Source organism: Belonocnema kinseyi, chromosome 7, assembly GCF_010883055.1.
Source record: "Belonocnema kinseyi isolate 2016_QV_RU_SX_M_011 chromosome 7, B_treatae_v1, whole genome shotgun sequence".
NCBI lineage: Eukaryota > Metazoa > Arthropoda > Insecta > Hymenoptera > Cynipidae > Belonocnema > Belonocnema kinseyi.
The window spans coordinates 73931982-73946744 of NC_046663.1; the positions used below are offsets into that span (position 1 = coordinate 73931982).

The following is a 14763-nucleotide window of genomic DNA, read 5'->3' on the forward strand; positions in this document are numbered from 1 at the left end:
CGCGGTCTACCTCTGGGTACGCTGCCATTTACTTTACCTTGATACACTTGTTTCGTTAGTCGTTCATTTGGCATTCTCTCAACATGTCCGAACCATCTTATCACGTTTAGTTAAAAGAGAATATCTGGTACTCCATTGACTTTGCAAAGTAATTTAATCAAAAAAAAATGTTTTTATTGCGGAGATAGAAAAGAACTCTATGATTTGATATATTATATTTTTATGATTTTGTAGTTTCTCTCGACAAAAGTCCTTGGGGGTTTATCAGCCAAATCTATTAAACATTATATATTTTGACAGTAAGTTGTTAAATTACTCATCCAAAGAATAACTCTTCACATCATTTTTAGAAATTTCTATGGAGGGAAATGAGTACAATCTGGTTACCTACTTGTGGTAAACTTCGCTACTTTAGACGACATTGTTCTTACTTCTTGCCGCTCATATTATGGAGATTAAGATAAATGTACCTGAAGTTCCGAACGTTCAAATGAACGAAATGAAAAAAAAAATTAATATTTTTTTTCTGAAATTAGCCTAGCGGAATTAGTTCAGCTAAGCATAAAAATGAGTATTATACGAAAAAGTCACCAAAAAATTTTTTTAAAGGTAAGGCACCCTAAAATGTAATGCAAATAGGGGCAACACAGAATGTGCCGAACGATCGCCTTTATACACTTTTTTATCCAACAAAAGATAGTGTTAATTTACCATGTCGTAAAACAAGTTATTTCAGTAGGGTAAGAGCCACCGGAAAGAATATTTAAAACCATCCCTAGAGTATCAAAATCAGAAAATCGTCAAAATGAACGCCTTCATACAATTTTTTTTCGAGTTAAAAATACTTTTTAATTTACCTTATTATAGAACAAGTTTTTTCAGGGGGGTATCTTCAGGGCGGCTCCCCCCCCTCCGAAAAGCTTGTTCTATAACAAGGTAAATTAAAAGTATTTTTAGCTCGAAAAAAACTGTATAAAGGCGTTCATATTGACGATTTTCTGATTTTGATACACTAGGGGTGGTTTTAAATATTCTTTCCGGCGGCTCTTATCCCCCTGAAAAAACTTGTTTTGTAACTAGGTAAATTAAAAGTATTTTTTACTCGAAAAAAACTGTATAAAGGCGGTCATTTCTACGATTTTCTGATTTTGATACACTAGGGGTGGTTTTAAATATTCTTTCCGGCGGCTCTTACCCCACTGGAAAAACTGGTTTTACGACATGGTAAATTAACACTATCTTTTATTGGATAAAAAAGAATATAAAGGCGGTCGTTCGGCACATTCTGTGTTCACCCTATCTGCATTACATTTTAGGGTGTTTTACCCTTGAAATTTTTTTTTTTAATACTTTTTCGTATAATACTCATTGTTATGCTTAGCTGAACTAATTCCGCTAGGCTTATTTCAGAAAAAAAAATATTAATTTTTTTCTTCATTTCGTTCATTTGGACGTTCGGAACTTCAGGTACATTTAAGATAAACTATTAGAGTTATCTTTTCTGCGTGAAAAAAAAGACACAAATTTTTCAGCAGTGTTTCAAGGCTAATAATAAAAAAGGCGTCTTAAGAGATTGAGAAGGCCCAGGTCTGGTAATAAAATGTACGTAGCAATCTGAGTTCTGATAATGTATTTTACATTAATTACAAAGAAAATTCAAAGTAAATATTAGGTGACCCTGGCAGTTTCTTTTCTAAAGGGTGTTGGAGGTTGTTTTTCCTGTGTGGATAAGTTTTATTTTATTTTTCCTTAACTTGATTTTATATTGAATTCCTATATTCCTAAGAAGATTATTTTGCGGTCTACAGCAATTAATAAATTATCGGGTAGCAGCCTTGCAGTTCGATTGAGTTAACCATAAACCGTTTATGAAATCCGATTAGCCTAATTCTTTATTGTTGGACCACTAAGCTTCTAAGGAAAAATTTACGAAGCAAGCCTAGGGATTCTAAATCATTTACAGAAAATAGAACACATTCTTGGTATTATTTTTCCATTTATCATTCACAATGGCACTAAAGAATTACTATCAAAAATTTTTTTAAATGATCCTACTTTGTATCTAGAGAAGAGTTACAAACTTAAGTATGTTTCTAGTATTGATCGAACTAATTCCATAAAAGCTCTGATCTGTTCGCATGTTCAGTCTTCACTGCGCATTCTAATGTCATTAGGTTTCCCAGACAATCAGTCACATCATGATGTAAAAGTTCGATAAAAATATCATGTGTGTCAAGGTCAAGTTCGAAGTTTGATTTATCAAGAAAGGAATTTCTAAATGAAAGTAATTGACATAATTAATCAAAACAAATAGATAATACTATTTGACAATAAAAATTTAGTTTTTAAAGACTTTAGTATGATGTTATTTAAAAAAAGAAAATTTGATGGCTGCCTACATTTAGATGCTACTGTCATTTATATTCATCGAATGAAGGTTGATGGAATGGTTATGTTGAAATCGTGTTTAGAATGTTGATTAGTATATTTTTATATCCCCTTGAAAAATGCCAGAAACAACTGAAACCTCTTAATGCATTACACAATGGTTAATCATTTCTTTTTAAATGTTTCATTCATGTAAAGGATCTTTGGTAAATTCAATCGGAAAACTTAAAATTATGTGAATCTCCTCCTGATTCATTAAATTACATTTCAATGCTTTCGAATGTTTAACTTCAAATGTACCTGAAGGTCTGAACGTTCAAATGAACGAAATATTTTTCTTCATTTATATTTTACCCATAAATATTTTCCAACTGCAATTTAAAATGCGCATTATGATTCTGTTCCAATAATAAATTATTTGCAATATAAATGAACGAAGACTTTAGCACTTTTTCTGAATTACAAAGTCATCAGTAAAAAAGTTCATTCATTTGAACGTTCAGAACTTCAAGCACATTAACTTCAATTATCAAGAAAAATATCAGAGTTCTCGAGTTTTGTGGGTAGAAAAATGAGGTCGTGCTTCGGCGAAGCGATGAAGATCTGGAAATCAAAAAAATTGTCTGCATTCATTTAAAAGAAACGTGAAAGACTCATTACGGTCCAATTTGAGTGCATTTACAATTGTTTAACTTTTGAGTTGCATTGTGGAAAGTGAATCGAAAAAGAATGAAAGTCAGCCGTACATGTGAGTAAATCTAATACTGTACATTTCTCCTGAATCTCGCCGGAATCGGGCCACCTAGTAATAACTATATAATTGACTAGGTATTTGAGTGCAAAAAATTGCAATGATTACGTAGTATTGACGTCTTTCTTGCTACCGTACGAGAATTACGTTATAAGTTTTCCTTCAGCTGCTTGGTGGAATGTGTTTCAATATGCAAACGAGATTTTAGCTGATGAAAAAAAAAACAGAAAGGAAAAGATTCATAACAAAATGTACAGTTCTACCGACTTTGAAATATGTTTGTGTGGTGTGTGTAGTAATATGCATGTGCATTCAGTTAAACGAAAGAGATTTAATGAAGAAAAAGAAATACTTGAAAATGTCACATTTAATTGTTTAGTGATAGTAGGAATAGAAAAATCGTGTTAGAATTACTCAGAATTCTTATCAGTAAAGACAAGAAGCCTTGTACTTGGTCGTGAAAAAACGGGTTTTCTTTTATCAATACAATTTCCCCATCAATGATTACGTGAATCGCATTCACAATATATGTTTTTTCCTTTAATCGTATTTGGCTTTATACGTTGAATTGCTCTATAACAAATGAAATTTACAATCGAGGTGAACAATTATTTACAGTTTATAAATAGTGGACAAGAAAATAATATTTTTAATTTGTTTTTATAATTTTTTCTGTATAAAAACAGATAAAAATATCAGTGTTTTATGCATGACCGTAAAATGGGGAAAAGTTAATCAGCAATAAATTCGCACCAAGTAAATTTCAAAATAAAGACTGACAGCTTTACCAATTAAAAAAAATGATAATCTTTAATTTTTTGCCGTAGGAAATTTGATATTTAGTTTAAAATATTATTTAGGAGGTGAGCAACTTTACCTCGTTTTACGATATATAACATCTATATAGAACTTTTTCACCTGGGAAAACTGTATTAATTTTTTTATTTCATCTACTGTGATTATAATTTATTGTTCGTAATATACTTCTAGGATTATTTTAATATTTAATAAACAATTATTTATTAATGCCCACTATTTTTTTATTATACTATAACAGTTTAAATTCGCAAATTCATTGAGATTTTAATTACTTATAACAGTGTGAGTGCATTGTGAGGGACTATTGAGATTATTGCCATACATGTGAGAGAAAAGACTTAAAAACGGGGAAACTTGTTATGCAATAGTATAAAGTGAGACTAAATGAACTAATATAATTAAAAATTAGTGTTTGTAAGGTAGGGGTCAAAATTGAGGTGATAGATGTCTGAAAGGCAAGCAAGCAGACAGGCAGAGCGTGATGCCGGGCATTGTCTCTCCCATTAGGTTATGTTGCCCAACTGGCTTATTTCCACGCTTTCATGGAGCTCACGAAAAAGAACCCGAATCCAGTATGACTATGAGCTTACAAACAACATAGTTCCTATCAACTAGCGTGCTCCTCCAAATCTAACATAATAATCAATTCTTTCTGCACTCTACAATTGCATTGCTGATTCACTTACTGGTCTTATCTTGAGAAAAGATAATAATAATACGAGACTTTTAACCATAGGATTTCTTCACTTTCCTCATTAACATTTAACACTCTATGGCTTTAAACTACTTTTTATGGTTTTTTTTTCAAATTAATTAATTTTCCTTTCACTGTGTCAAACAATGGCGCAGTAAATCCATCGTATCAACAGTATAAATAGAAGCGTTAAAAATTTCAAAGTGAAATGTTAATGGTAATATAAAATTACAAAACTGTTACAATTTAACAGCTTCAATTTTGTAAGGGTTGTAACTTTTACATATTTAAATACACACGTGTATGAGTACTACTAATCTTCGTGAATTACTACTTTTAATAACGTTCACCATATATGATAATCTAGGTTAGGCTAATACTGAACACTTTATGCTTGATCAATTTTAAATTATGAATCACGAAATTCAACTTTTCCAATTTCAATTCCTTTACATTATAAAAAGGAGACTGCACCAAAATTGAATAACAAACGTTTCTAATATTTTTAACATAAGAGTGAAATTAATGTTTATCGATGACATAATCGATATCAATAATGAAAATGTAGTTTCTATCGAATTTTGTAAACCTTTCTTTTATAGAAGTTTAAAAGTAATGATCTATTCGTCAATACTAAAAATCCATATCTGGAAGCTGAATTATCGACTCAGTGTGACACCTTATAAAAAGCTGAAGGATTTTTTTTTAAATTTCCCTTTGGTTCTTATCATAGGGAGATCAAATGCGAATTTCGAAGTTAGTATTCTGAAAAACTAGTTTTTATTACATTTGGAACATTCTAAATATGCATATTATCAATTTCGTCCTGCCGTACAATCATTCGTCGATAAAAACTTGTGAAGCGTATTTAAATACCAACAAAAGCCTTCTCTTGCTCTTTAATATAATTAATCATTCCTCGCAATGATTTTAATTACAAGCTTCTCGCCGATCCTTGATATAAAGTAAACTTGTGAAGCGCTACGTATTTCTATGGAGACCATACGTGTTCTACCATTCGAGTCATGTGCGTAATGCTATTCATAAAAATAGTCCTATCGTGATTGCTTCTGCACTTGTGATCTGATTTGTGCGTGCTTTTAGAATGGAAGCAGGAGTGAAGATTGCCAGGTCTGGATCATATCATTTTGTCTAGGTGTATTTTTTATACCTTATCTGGCACAAGAACCAACCAATGGAAGCGGCTCCTAATGTGGTGCATTTTTATTCAAAGAAATTTAAACATTCTGAAAGAACTTACACACAATTCAATTAATCTAGGTATGACGTGATGGCCGGAGAAAAGATTTTATCATATTTAAAGTGATTATTTTATGTTTAACCTAAAAACCTCAAACTATTTTTTGATGTTTTCTATAGTTATCAATTCAGTACGACAAAAGCAATAAAACATCAAGTATTTTGCAGTAAACTTATAAATTTCGTTCTCGTATCTATATTTTGAAGTTTTTTAAATGCTTTACTTTAGTGTTCTATATTCTTAAGTAAAATTAATTAAATTTGACGTAAACGTGTTAAATCATGCACTATGAATCCGCACGCAATGTAGCGCACGACATTTAAATTTTTGTACAGATAAACAAATACATATTTAAACAATAAACGTGGTTGCCGGGTAATTTCAAAATGCAAATTTTTTGATTTCAGTGATTTTTTACACGTTTTCTTGACCTAACGATCACGAGGTGAATTTAGATTATGGCAAAATAGTGATGATTGGGCTTCTGTTGTACTTTTATTGTACTTTTATTTGTAAAATTTCACTTGAAAACCATAAACCAGTATTTGGTGGAGGGCACCAATGCATACTAATTATAAAGCACAAATAATTCTATTTGTGTCGCTTCGAAACAAAAGGAAATGAAATTAATTTGACATGGTAACCATACACAATGTGACGGGAAAACATTACCATATGATTTTTGTTGTAGGGAAAGATTATTCTGAAATGGGAGAGGGAGGTTTTCATTATTACATGTATTTAGTATAAACAAAATGAATAAAAAGTCATTGAAATTTGCATTGTTTAGTCCACATTTTTTTCTATCATACAGCCATAGTAAAAATTAAAGGATGCACTTTAAGATAATTATAGAAATGTGGATACTAAATCATTGGGGAATTGCGAATTTTCGAAAATGAGAATGCGTTTCTTATAAAGACGAGAGATCCATAAGTAAATCACGTTTCTTTTAAAGTTGCAGCTTTGTAATACAAATGAAAGAATGAAAGCAGGGGCGACTAGCCTACTATTATCCCTAGTTACTATATTTATAAATACTATATTCTCTAGGAGTTTATTAATATTATTCTCGCTTCTCTGTCACAAGAACCAATTAGAGGAAGAAGATTTAACTGATATAATCCTTATTTCAGAATTTGAAATCCATGATTGATTAACAAAACTATGAAAAAATGTATTAAAAGAAAAAGTAATAACACTAATAGAATTACATCTTGTAAATGTATTCCAATTGTTCCCAATGCCTTTCCTGGTACTTAAAGCCTCTCTAAGCAGGTGCTATGTGTAATTTCACATTCGCAGTAACACGATGAGCGTTGCGTGACGAGATCATGAGTAGAAAAAACATTCGTATGTACGTGTACATCATTTTCTGTCATACCCATTGCAATTATGGAGACTTTCGTGATATTAAAAGAATTTTCTATTCATTGCATATAATATTGTTTATTATGTTCTACAAAATAACAATTGGCATCATTTTAAACTAACATACATATATGGGTAAAAATTAGAAAGTTGTCAATATCGTGTCTCTGAAATAGACTACGCTTGTGTTTAGAGCAATACTGTTTTTAGTTACGGGGCCTTATTGAGTCTATTTTTCCTCACAATATTCTATGTATAAATTCTTTTTAATTTACTTTATATAAAAATAAATTCGATTAAATCTGAGTAAATGTCAGCCGATAAAATATCTTTGAATACCTTTATTCAAATTTATAACATTATATCTTTTAAAAGAAAGCTTAAGATTCATAGTTATAATCACTACTTAAATGTCCCCGAATTTTTATCTCATCAGGTTGCAAGATAGTTTTTCATTAATTTCATGGTTCAAGAATATAATTCCTACTTTTAAATTGATTAGTAATTGAAGATTAATATATTTGGAGATATGCACATTAGATTACACTTAAAGTGTCTTTATTTGACCACAATTTTTATTTTAGATAGAATAATGTAATCTAATAAATGTGCTTAATTAGATGAATTTTAAGTGTAAAAAGGATTTATGTTGTTCTCAAATAGTTTTTACAAAATAAAACTTTATTGAATAATTTTAACATTTTTATTGATAACATAAATATTATCCTTGAGTTTAACTTAAATATAAGTGCCAAATGAAAGTAATACTGAAATTTTATTCATATATCCAAAGAAGATTTAGTTTTTATAATTTTACTGTAGTTCTCATATAAAAATACGCAATGTCCATGGCTACGGAATTATCCGTAACTCTAACCCCTTGTTTAGCTCCTCAGGGCTGACTTTATGGAAAATTTCATATCCATGAACAGTGCATTAAGAATAATACAAGAACTTGATTATTGAATTCTAAGAAAAATAAAGAATTAGCGTTACGAGCCTGTATAGCAAGAAATGGGTCACTATTACAGTAGGACGACCATAATGTATTCTCTCTTTTGTCCTTTGTTTTTCCATTTTTTATGCCATGGGACAATAGAATAGTGAAAACAAAGTAACAACTGGGAATCCATGAATGCATCTTTTTGGCGAATTTCTCGCGTGACAAGTTTTTTTTTGTTTATGACACAAATTATATTTCTGGAAATTCAAATACTAATTTGCCAATAGTTCGGAGGTTAAATTAATAATCAGTACCTCAAAATAGGTTAGTATGGGTAGTTTTAACAGAAAAATATTAGAATTAGTTATGAACGTGCTTTTTACATCATTTGCATTTTTCTGATTTTTTTTTTGTTTTTCAGGGAAAATATGAAATCTTTAAAGTGTTCTCAGAATTATATTTTGTTTTTGGACTGACTAGGAAGCAGCTTTTCCACAAGGTTGCAACCATTTACCCAAAAATTCGGGAAAATCATCAAAATAAACAATTACCCGAGTGTTTTTTACATTCTCATTCATGAGAGTGTCGTGGAATCGTCCAAATTTTATATCTCAAGTTTTTAACGGATCTTCACCTTTTATCACTCGTAGATTTCGAAAATCATAACAAAAATAGGAGTCTGTATGTCTGCATGTTCAATTGCCTGTATGTTGTAGCCACGCTAACTTTTTTAGGATTTGACGAATCGAATCAGCCATTGATTCACTTTTTGAGGGTCCCAAAATACAGGTCTAATTTTTTAACCAGATAAGTCCCACCAAAACTTAAAAATGTAGAGCATTTTTAAAAATCGAAACAAAAAGTTTTTAAGAGTTTCAGAAGCTTTTTTTCAGTGATTGTGGCATTTTTGGTTTCGAATGTAATATTCTGAAAAATTCTTTTATTCTAATTTTTATCAACATCATATAACTTTTTTCATATTTTATTTTGGTTACATCGTTTCATTTTTCAAACAAAATCGTCTTTGTAGAACATAATCGTTAAGTGCGAGTGTGCCAATGAGAATGCAATCTTTTTCAAAGCCGCAGGTGCTTCAAAAAACTTCTTCAAAGTCACTTTGAAAAACAATTTCAGTTGGCATTCGGTTTTCGATGGGAAGTAGCGCGACAGCGTATACCTCACAGAAAAAAAAACAAAAGTGAATTTTTGTTGCGGCTAATTTTCAAGCAGATAAATCAAAAATGTTCCGCATTAAAAAAAACAAGATTCAATACAGTTGACATGGTAACCGGTCCAATGTGGTGGGTAAACCTTAACACGTGAAGTATTTTTTGTTGCAGGTAAAGGTTTCTCGGAAATCGCTGTAAAGATTATATTTTGTTTTTTCTGTGCTGCACACGTAGTATGTAATATGTATTGCATGATTTTTTGGACACAATGTAATTTTTTCTCATGAAAACAAGTAGGATTAGGCAATCTGGTATAAGTTAAACTCTTTAATATTAGTCCAATTGCATCATAGGTTCTTTATAAAGGCGAAAGCGATCATTTACTTGATTCTTACCTCGCTATTGAATTCGGATTGCATTTCATCGCTCCTGATATAAAAAGAGTGGACCCCGAGTTTTTCTCGCTCGGTGTGTTTAGTCACTGAAGGTAATTAAATAATTTACTGCAGCAACTACCCAAGCGTACCTGGAAGTTGTTTAATTAAGTAAAGTCTGGAAAATTAGGCCAATAAATACTCACGGAATTTAGTAACTCTGTGACATTGTGACAAGTAAAAAAGTGTTCATATTTGAGAAACCCACGCAAGTTTATTTTAGTACAGTAACAATTTGAAATTTCAGCTCATTTACCAAAAATAGATAATTACATCTTCACTGGCATAGTTTAACAATTTGTTAATTAAACTATAAAATAATATTAATACCAAATTTTTGTATTTTATAGTATGCATTATCTAAAATAACAGAAAAGAAAAGTAAGTATAATATTGTTGAAAATGGATATGATTATTTCAGAATTAATAACTAACAGTTTTGTATAGATAAAAAAACAGTTGGATTCAATAAAAAAATACAAAAATTCAAGGAAAAGCACTAACACATAACCTATTATTGTTCAAATATTGTTAATGTACTATGAAAAATAATGATTTTTGTCTTGGCAATAGCAATTTCAGGTAAAAAACAGTAATAATAAAATAACAAAATATTGCAAATTCTATTTTAAAGACGTAATCATAACCTAAAACGGTTCAACAATGTTTATATCTTCTTAGAAATAAAATGTTTTATTATTAAAAGTGCCGATTTCCAGATTAATATGTCAAGAAATCCACAGATTGTACAACAACCCCGAATTTAATAACTGAATGATAATCTGAAAAATTCTATAATTTTTTTATTACAAATACCAATTTTCGAAGTAAAACACTAAGATAACTTAAAATTGTTAAAAAATTATGAATCTTGCTTGAAAAGTTTGAAATAAGAATTACAAATTTTTTAATATTATTTAAATCATAAAGATTTTGTTATTAAAAATACTCATTTTTATCTAATGATTTTTGTTCAAAAACAATGTTTAACACTCATTTCGATTGAAAAGCACAAAAAGGTTTAAAAAGGAGTATGTTTCCAAAAATTAGTTTCTTCAAAAAAAATATATTCAAGAAAGTCAATTTGTGCAACATAATTACACAAAAGGAGTTAAAATTAGAGAAGTATGTATGTTTCTAAATAACAGTGTAATCGGCTAATTAAAGACAGTTATATAATAAAGGAGAAAAGAGACAGAAAAAGAAGAAAACAGACAACCAAACTACCTCTCTATATATATGAAATTGAAATTAATCAAGACACTATTAACATTTTTTTATATATGTATTGATGTTTAATACTTCTGAAAGCTTATATAAATTTTTTAATTATTTAAACAATATTCCAAAAAAATTCTAAGTTTTTACCCTTTCTTATAAAAATGTAACAGAACTACCGCAGTTATTTTATTACACTTTAAGAAATCGTTTTTTTTAAACTAATTGTATTATATCCCAAAAATAAAATAAAGGAAAATTCAATTTATGATAAAAAACTTATCCTTTTGTTGTCTTTGAATTCAGTGAGAAAAAGAAAAATACCCAAACTTTGTCACAGCTTTTAGAAATATATTGTTTTTTATTAGTTTTAAATTTATCTCGTCAACAACATCTGTAGATTTGCAAATAACTGTACGTAGAAAAAGTTCTTTATAATTCATTGAAAATTAATATTAACCGACCGAATTTATTTGATCTTTTTTCGATTTCACGCAAAGCCGGATAAAAATTAAATAAAGAATAAAGAAAAGAGGGCGAGGTGGTTTGGTTGTCTCTTTTCTTTTCTTTCTTCCTCTTCTTTCCTTTGTTAAAGATCTGTTTCTATCATGAGCCGATTACACTGTTGTTTAGAAACATACTTCTCTAATTTGAACTCATCTTGTGCAATTTGGTACACAATTTTACTTTCTCTAGTTGATTTTTTTAATCCTCTTCGTAATTTAATAAACAGAAACATTAAGCCACCATACCTTGCTGCCATTCTCTACAGTTCAAAACTTTTTTTTTGCAAAAATCAATGAGTCTTTTTTGTCAGTTTTATTAATTAAGTTAAAAATAACGTAAAATTTAACTTTAATTTGAAAAATGTCAAATTTAACGTGCATAAAAGAACGTAAAGTAAAGAAAAGCTGATTAGCTTTTTGACAACAATGATTGCGAGGTTTTCGAAACTGTTCGTGACACCTTTTAAATAAAAAAAGTAGAATTTATTCAAAAAAGTTAGTTTACACTCAAGTAAATGCATTTTCTACAAAGAAGATTAATTTTATACATAAAAAGACGAATCTCAAACAAAATAGTTACATTTTTAAACAAAGAGATACATTTTAAACTATAATGATCAATCTTAAACCAAAAAATTGCATTTTTCATTAAGCAGCTTAATTGTTAACCAAGTAGTTTGACGAAAAATATAATCGTATATATGGAGAGCAAAAAATAGATTTATTTTAAATCTGAAAAAATTGAATTCATTCAAAAAGACGGAATAAATTTTTAACAAAATATATTGAATCCTTAAACTAAAAATATTTTTATTTAGAACCAATCAAAAAAATGGATGAATTTTCAACAAAAAAAGATTTTTTAGTAATGAAAGAAAAAAAATAGGCAAATTATAATTTGAAAGTAAAAATATTTTTTATTACGAAATAAGAATTTTTAATAACTTTACTCTTAAGTGTATTTTTTTATTTGCTTAAATTTTATATAAGTATAATGTTTTTAGGTTTATCTTTCAGAAATCTTTCAATGTTTTAACATATTCTTAATCTCTTCAAAACTTCAAAAATTTCTTATTGTCTTTTGAACTGACTCAAATTATTTCTAAAATTGTCTTAAAATCTTTCGGAATCTTTGTTGGCAATTTTAGATATCTCTTGCATTGTTTTAAAATCTTTTTAAAATCTTTTTAAAATTCCTCTTAATATTAATTTTTCAACAGAAAGAATCACTTCAAAATATTTAAAAAACTTCAAAATTCCATTTCGATATCTTAAAAAAATCTATATTTTGTTTAAAGTTTTGTGAAATCGTGTAAAAATTTTTTTTTTTGTAATTTTCTTACAACTCCTAAATATCTTGATATGATTTGAATTTTTTCTAAATTTATATAATGTGTTCAAGGGATTGTGAATAGAAGCCTTTTGTCATTTTTGAAATATTAGGTCAAAAAGTTAAGAACACAATTTTGCCTTTTTATCAAAGAATTATTGACCATTTAAAATTTGCCTTTTAGAAATAAATATTTGGAATAAAAATTCCTCATTTGCAAATTAGGATTTACGAAATTCCAGAAAATTCGAATGAACGAATTAACCAATCAGGTATTCAACAGCAATGAACGCGAGATTACCGAAAGTTCGTTTTTTGATAGTATAATTAAAAAAAAAAAATATGAGTCACAGTAGAATAAAATATGTTTATGAGAATCTCTATAGTTTTCCCATTCAATTTTGTATAGTAGTTAAAAGTGTAATACTGTTTAAATTCATCCTGTTTATAAATCCATTGTTTGCTTCATTGAAAGGATGTCTTCCATAGGGTAATTGTTTAAACATTGTTGCAATTTTTTTGCAAGATTATGCATCTAAAACGAAATAAAATTTCCTCTCCATTTTCTCGGAAGTTGTTCACATTTTCCAATCCAACATTTTTGTAGAAATTCAGCAACTCAATAGCCAGAAATTATTTTGTTTTTCAATTAATACTTCTCTAAAACGTTGAATAATTTGTTCAGTGACGATGAAAGGCGGGTAAGCGCGATCGGCAATAGTCGGGCAAAAAGCCTAACCACAGCTGACAAAGTTCTTCGATACCGATTTGACAGCAAGACTTAGAAATTCAGGATTTCACAGAATCCTGGGAATTTCGCGCATGTGACCATTTACCATTACAATTGTCTCATAGCGATCGAGCAGCGCGCACTTTGACGACTTCCGAGCGACTTTCATCTTCTTAATCGCGGTTAATCGGTCGACTTATAATGCGCTATTGAAGGTGATACCATGAACTTTATTCATCTTCATTCATCTGTATCCTGCTTGCATGTTTTTCTCACGGATTGCATAGAATTGCAATTAACACTTTTACAAATTCTAATTTACGTGTGAATCTCGTGCGTAATATTTCACTTCTTGATTGAAGATAATACTATATGTAGGCTAGTGGACTTCAGCTCGAACGCAGACTTTTTAATAGGATGAAGAAAGGAGTTATTTTATCGAAGAATGTAGCGTAAACAGAGCGTTGGAGATGATCCGAATTGGTAGGCGTTTATTTGTAATTTTCGTTCATGTTCTGCCTAATAATTATTAGGCTATTATTAGGATTTTCGAAAAGCTTTAAATTGGAGCCGTTAACGTAGTTGTGTCAAAAATCAGGTTTCTGAAACATAAAAATTTCTAATATTCTAAAATTTTTTTAAAATATCAATGATGTCTTATGCATTAAAAAAATATTACTTTTTACAAAAAATGTTAAAACTTACAAAATTTTTAATAATATTTTTTGCATTTAATTTTTTTTACTGTTGCTCGTTACTAATTAAAACAATAAGGTTGGATTTTAATCAATCTTGGCTTATTATTTCGCGGAAAACATTGTTTGCAACAAGTCAATAATCAAAAAATACAGTTATTTATTTATTTGCATTACAAAAATTGTTCAAGGCTTTCACTCATACAAAATACTTTCAAAATTGGAAACAGAAGAGTTTCTTAGAAAGAACTTTTTAGAAATGTTTTCTCTGAAAAAAAGAATCCATGATTTATTAAAATCAACAATTTTTTAAAAGTTGTCAAGAAGCGATAGTATGATGAAATTCAATTGCAAAAACAGTCTTAAAATACATCTTTTTGGTAAGTTTTGAATTTTTGCATAAAAAAATATTTTGTGTTTAAAATATAATCATCAATATTTATTTGCATCGTAA

General features: G+C 29.1%; 1 protein-coding gene across 1 annotated transcript in view; it reads left to right on the plus strand.

The window, feature by feature from the left end:
• The window catches only part of LOC117177131 (bicaudal D-related protein homolog), a 97154-nt gene that overhangs the window by 2413 nt on the left and 79978 nt on the right, over positions 1-14763 (plus strand). The gene's annotated exons all lie outside the window — the stretch shown is intronic.